This window comes from Oryzias latipes, chromosome 10 (genome assembly GCF_053564925.1).
Source record: "Oryzias latipes strain Hd-rR chromosome 10, Olatipes_Hd-rR_3.1".
Classification (NCBI taxonomy): Eukaryota; Metazoa; Chordata; class Actinopteri; order Beloniformes; family Adrianichthyidae; genus Oryzias; species Oryzias latipes.
Genome location: NC_136246.1, coordinates 1,526,397 through 1,532,396, shown reverse-complemented (window position 1 = coordinate 1,532,396; position 6,000 = coordinate 1,526,397).

Sequence of the window (6,000 nt, the reverse complement as noted above, 5' to 3'; positions counted from 1 at the left end):
ATATATATATATATATATATATATATATATATATATATATATATATATATATATATATATATATGTGTATATATGGAAACCCTAACAAAATATGCAAATTCAAAATATGACCTTTGATTTAAAGGGAAGCTGTTTTGTTTTAAAACTGGATCTTTAAAGGTCTTATCCAAGCCTTTGTCACTTCATGGCTGGATCCAGATGAACCTCTTTTTTTTTTTCAATGTGAGTCAGTTCTCCATCCCCCCCCGTAACTTATCAATATGAGCACTCACCCCCCCCTGTTATTTTTTTTCATTTTTTCTCCGTGCCTTTTTGTAAAGTTTCTTTATTGTCAATGTTTTCATATTAAAGACAGTGCACAAAGTTAAATCAAAACGGCTTTTCTCTCAAGCCACCGTGCAGGACAGAAAAAGAGAGAAGAAAAATAAAATGAGAAGCTACATTTTTGGTCAAATTTGACAAAAACAAATAAAAAGCAAATCACATCTTAAAAACTCACCTGTTGTCTTCGGCTTTAAAAACTCTGTGATGCTGATATTTAGTAATTACGCTTTACAACTATGACTGCACTGCTGCTTCTAACAGAGCAGATATGTCCAGATGTTGAAGTCAACCCCTGGACCTCAGTGCCACCCAGTGGTGACAGTAATGTTAAGAAGGATGTTGACAGTAATTTCAAAAAGTGATGACAGGACTATAACACATCCATCTTACCTACAAATATTGTCAGAAAAAGGTTGATTTGAAACGTGCTATAAACAAGGGTCATATTACAGGAGTTATAGACAAAGATTTTAGAAAAGCCTTTGGCAGTCAATCATCAATTTTTACTAAATACACCTTGTTCTTTTCTTTTCTCCTCAGAATTAGATATGTTTGATCACACTGAAGTGACAGGTCTCAAACTGTAAAGATCGCCTTGGTAACATCACAAGCACTGTAATGTTGTATGGGCGTTCCACCATGCACTATTTTGGGACCATTTCTTTTTGTTTTGTACATTAATGGATTACCTCATGTGCTACATTTTTTCAGTTTTCTTCTATATGCAGATGACACTGGTATTTTCTTGAATGGTCTAAATATTACTACAATTGATAACAAACTTAATGCAGATCAACACTTCCATGACTGGTTGCACAAGAATCACTTAACACTAAGAAACTTAATGCATGTATTTTTCTTCATTTCCAAAACTGTTATCCATATCTAATCCTATCACCCTTTCTGGCAACAAACTCTCAGTGGTCCCTACCTAAAAGTATTTGGGGGTCTTTCTTGACTCTCTCCTCAATTACAGAAATACTATTCAAAATGCAACCAGAAGGCTAACAAACACTGAATGATTATGGCAAAATTAGATCACATTCGTCTCTGTCGGTTTCTGAAACATATCTTCATGCAATCATCATGTCTACTGTATCCTATTGCCTGTTTGGTCACTTACAATAAATGAAATTCGTGAACCAATAGCAAGACTTTACAAATGAGCCTTTAAGATCCATCATAGGCTCCTGGGGCCTCATTTATAAACGTTGCGTACGCACAAAAGAAGGCGTACGCCACTCTCTACGCAATAGTTGAGATTTATAAAAAGCAAACTTGACGGGAAAATGTGCGGTCCTCCACGCAAGCTCTGACCCAGGCGTACGCACAAAAACGGGTGAAATGAGAAACGGCGACGCCGTCGGCAGATGGAAGAAACACGTGAAAGTGAAAATGACAATACTGCCTCTGATAAATAACATGAAGACTTCACAAAGCAAGTCTTACAATTAACAGCTACACCAACACCTGTTGGACCGATCAGCAGTGAAACAAACAAAAAAAAAAATCAAACGAAAATTACAACAGAAATTCAAATGAACACTTATTTGGAAAAAGAAAAGTGAAATATGTTCTGCAATATTGGCATGTTGTGCAATTCATCCTCATAAATAATATAGTTAACAGAACGAAATAATGTACAAAACTGATATTCTCGTCAGTGTGTCCGTCTGGAGGAGCAGACAAAGGTGTGGGCGTGCGGACGGACAGACAGACAGACGCACTAATTATCCACTGGGGAAAGTTGTTTTCATATTAAAACATTTCTTCATAAGCTATGGAATTATTCATGCATATGCCTTTAGTTTGTTTTATTTTTGATAAAACAATATATGGCGTATGTCTCAACCATTCAGAAAGCAACAAGAAATTACATTTGCGCTGATCAATTTCCCATTTCCACGTCGATTATTACCGACATCTGCAGCTTGTCAGATGTAATTAAATAGATGGAAATAAAATGCCCCATCACAATGCGTAATGACGCACAATGGCTGATCTTACGCTCTTAGAAGATGTGGCAAATGGAAGAATTCGGAGTGAACGAATCTTTAGACAGCAAGAAGACGTGCTGGCAAATGAAGACGAGTGGCTTATGAGTCGGTTCCGACTTCCTCGAGCCGTCCTGTTGGACCTCTGCGGGCTTTTGGGCCCGGCGTTACAGAGGAGCACTCGGAGGAACCACGCGTGTCACCCGGTGCATCTGGCGCTCCGGTCCCCCCGGCGCATGCACCTGGCGCTCCGGTCCCCCCCCCCCCCCCCCCCCCCTGGCGCTCCGGTCCCCCCGGCGCATGCATCTGGCGCTCCAGTGTCCCCCCCCGCCCCCCCCCGATGGAGCGCTGTAGCCTCACAACCTCGAATGGTTGTGAGGCTACAGCATTAACGGCGTCCGCCACCGTCTGCCACTCACGTGCCTTTTTGGCATTAGTAATGCCCACACTGTGCCCTCCAAACAACACTTTTCTCCTCTTTTCCACCTCGCCAACGATAACTTCTACTTCACATTGAGTGAAGTTACGTTTTTTTGATTTCCTCTCGGTGTTTGCCATGGTTCCGCAATCAATGAATATTCATTTGTGGGCGTTTCACGGACTATTTATGGGCAACTATGGGCATGTCATGAAGCCGCAAAAAGCTGCGCTGCATTTAGAATCGGTTGTGATTTATTAAGGGAAAGATGCGTAGGATGTGCGTGCGCACGGTTTTATAAATCCGAATATTTCTTTGCGTACGCATGTCCCATGTTTCATCCGTACGCCATTTCTGACGCAAATCCTACGCAAAGCTTTATAAATGAGGCCCCTGGGCTGGATTCACCATTGCTTTGTATTATCACTGCCAAATGCTTTAATGTTTCAGAATTATACAATAAGAATCAGAATCAGCTTTATTGGCCAAGTACAATGCACGTACAAGGAATTTGGCGTCGGAGTCTTGTGCTCTCGTGCATCATTTTAATTCACCTTGGTGTGAAATAAGAAATAAGACAAGGTAAAGCTGGGAAAACATTTGTTTCAGTTACAGCTCTACTTTTTCTTAAATAAAAGGCATTTGAAACTTGGAAGAACAAAGAAAAAAATGGGAGACAATAGATTTGTGAAGTGCCAGTTAGGAGAAAAAAGACCTGACTGACCTCTCCTGGCTCACAGATGTGTGTAGCTTCACCACAAAAGTCCAACTAACAATTCAGACAAAAAGAATTTAATCCAAGTTATTAATGCATTAAATTATTCCCCAACATCTACCATGCTAATCCTTACAAGTTGAAGCATAACATTCTGGTTTGGAAATTTTCAGGACTGGCAGCTAAATCTGAGGCAACCCGTATAAAGTCCAACAACAACAACATCTATAAAAAAATCTGTTCAAATTCCACAAATATTAACCGGCTGTGCTTTATAAATGAATGTGCCTTGGAATCTTGGAGGGCGTACGTTTCTCCAGGCTGGTTCAGTCAATCCCTGCACTGGAATTTAAGTCAGCCACAAAGGGGGGGGGATTTCCATGTGTGCCTCAGTTACTGTGCACGGAATACATGCCATGAACTTCTGTGGCATCATGCCTCAGAGGATCACCTCATTTCCTTGTAGCTACAGGGCATAAGAAGAACAAACTTCCACTTGTGATTAAGTAATGCTTGAAACACATGTCTGGTAAAGACTGAATTTATTTGCCATAAGGGAGTCAGGCTTTGAAGTCAACACCTGGACTTCAGTGCCACCCAGTGGTTACAGTAATGGCAAGAATGATGTTGACAGTAATTTCAAAAAGTGACGACACAGAAATGATGACAGGAATATAACACAACCATCTCACCTACAACTATTGTCAGAAAAAGGTCGATATCAAACGTGCGGAAGAGGATTAGGGCCATGGAGAGAGAAAAAAAATGGCATAGAAAATTCTGTCTTTAAACTCAGAATTCTGATTATTATGGAGAAAAAAGTTGTTTCTTTTTGCCTGTGCTGGGGGGGCTTGCAGGGGTCCTGCCTGCGCCGGAAGGGCTGCCCACTTCACCTGGGGCTGGGGGAGGGGCTGTTTCACCATCCGTGGGTCAGTCCACCAGCTGTCCCTGGCTTACTCTCCTTCCTCTTACAACCAATTATTAGGGTGATGGGGGGGGGGGGGGGGGGGTGCACCTTGAGGGGATGAGCTACTTGGCAGTGGTCCCACTCCCATGGTTGCGGTATGGAAACGGGCCCCTTCCCTCTCGATTTTAATTAGACCTTAGACATGTAGGGCCCCCGCCACTTTAAACTGCACCCTATAGTGCACACATCCTTTAGCCCACAACAGTTCACACTCACACACGCACACATTCAAATTCAAATTCAAATTTTATTTGTCACACACACAATCATACAGCGTACAATGTGCAGTGAAATGCTTAGGCGACCGCCCGCGACCTCAAACAAGAAAGAATATCAATAGGAATAGGAAGATAGATATAAAATATAGGAATATACAAATATAAAAACATAAAAACAGAATGTCCGAATGTGTGCAAATATGCTCTAAAAGTGACATGTGAAAGTGGCTTGTGTGTATAGTGTCCATGATTACTGGTTAAGAGTCCGTATCGCCTGCGGGAAGAAGCTCCTCCTCAGTCTCTCTGTGTTAGCCTTCAGAGAGCGGAATCGCTTTCCTGACCGCAACAGCGAGAACAGTCCGTTGTCGGGGTGGCTGAGGTCCTTTGTTATCTTCCTGGCCCTGGTCCAGCACCTCCTGCCGTAGATTGAGTGCAGGTCAGGGAGCTCGGTGTGGATGATGCGCTCAGCTGAACGCACCACCCTTTGGAGAGCTCGTCTGTCCTGCATGGTTCTGTTCCCGAACCAGGTTGTGATGTTTCCCGTCAGGATGCTCTCTATGGTGCAAGAGTAAAAGTTCCTAAGCACCACAGAGGGCAGTCTAAAGTCTCTCAGGCGTCTAAGGTGGTAAAGACGCTGCCGGGCCTTTTTTACATATACACAAACACACATACAAAGAAAGTGGGACCTCTGATCATCTGTCCTCTACCCCATCTCTATCGGGGGTAAACCAGGCCCTCTGAAACGGCTGCAGCACACTTGGGTGCTGGCTTCCTGGGCCTGGTCTCTGGCAAGACCATGAGCCGGGGGTGTCCATGTCCCTGAGGTGTGGGTTCTGGTCCTTGCCCTTGAGCACCTGCGTTCTCCAAAGCTCCAAATGTAGGTGAGCCTGGTTGGGGAATGTTCACAACACTCCTTGGGGTCCCCTACTTATCTTGGCTGTCCTCCTCCAGGGCAGGAGTGGGCGGCCCCTGCCTTGCCTCTCCTGGTCCTCCCTTGGGCTGGGTGTGTGGCTGCCTCGAGCATAGGGCGAGTCTCCCTTGGGGGCTCCTTGGTTTCTGTTAAAAAATAATTTAATGTGAAGTGTATTAACGACAAGACTTAATATTGCCCAATTTTTTGCATTTATTGGATTACAAACCATCCTTTGTTTAATATTTTAATAAAATGTGGGATCGCTAGTTCTTTTGCTAATAATAATTACTGACGTGACTCCACCGGTTCAACAAAAACTCAAAGACGCTTGTATTCGATTTTTGCGTTTGTATTTAGATTTTTTGAGTTTCTACGGTGGAGGGTAGACGTGGAGATGAAAAGCACACCGACCCGTCGGCTTCCTTACCGGCTAAGGAATATTTGAGCTGGT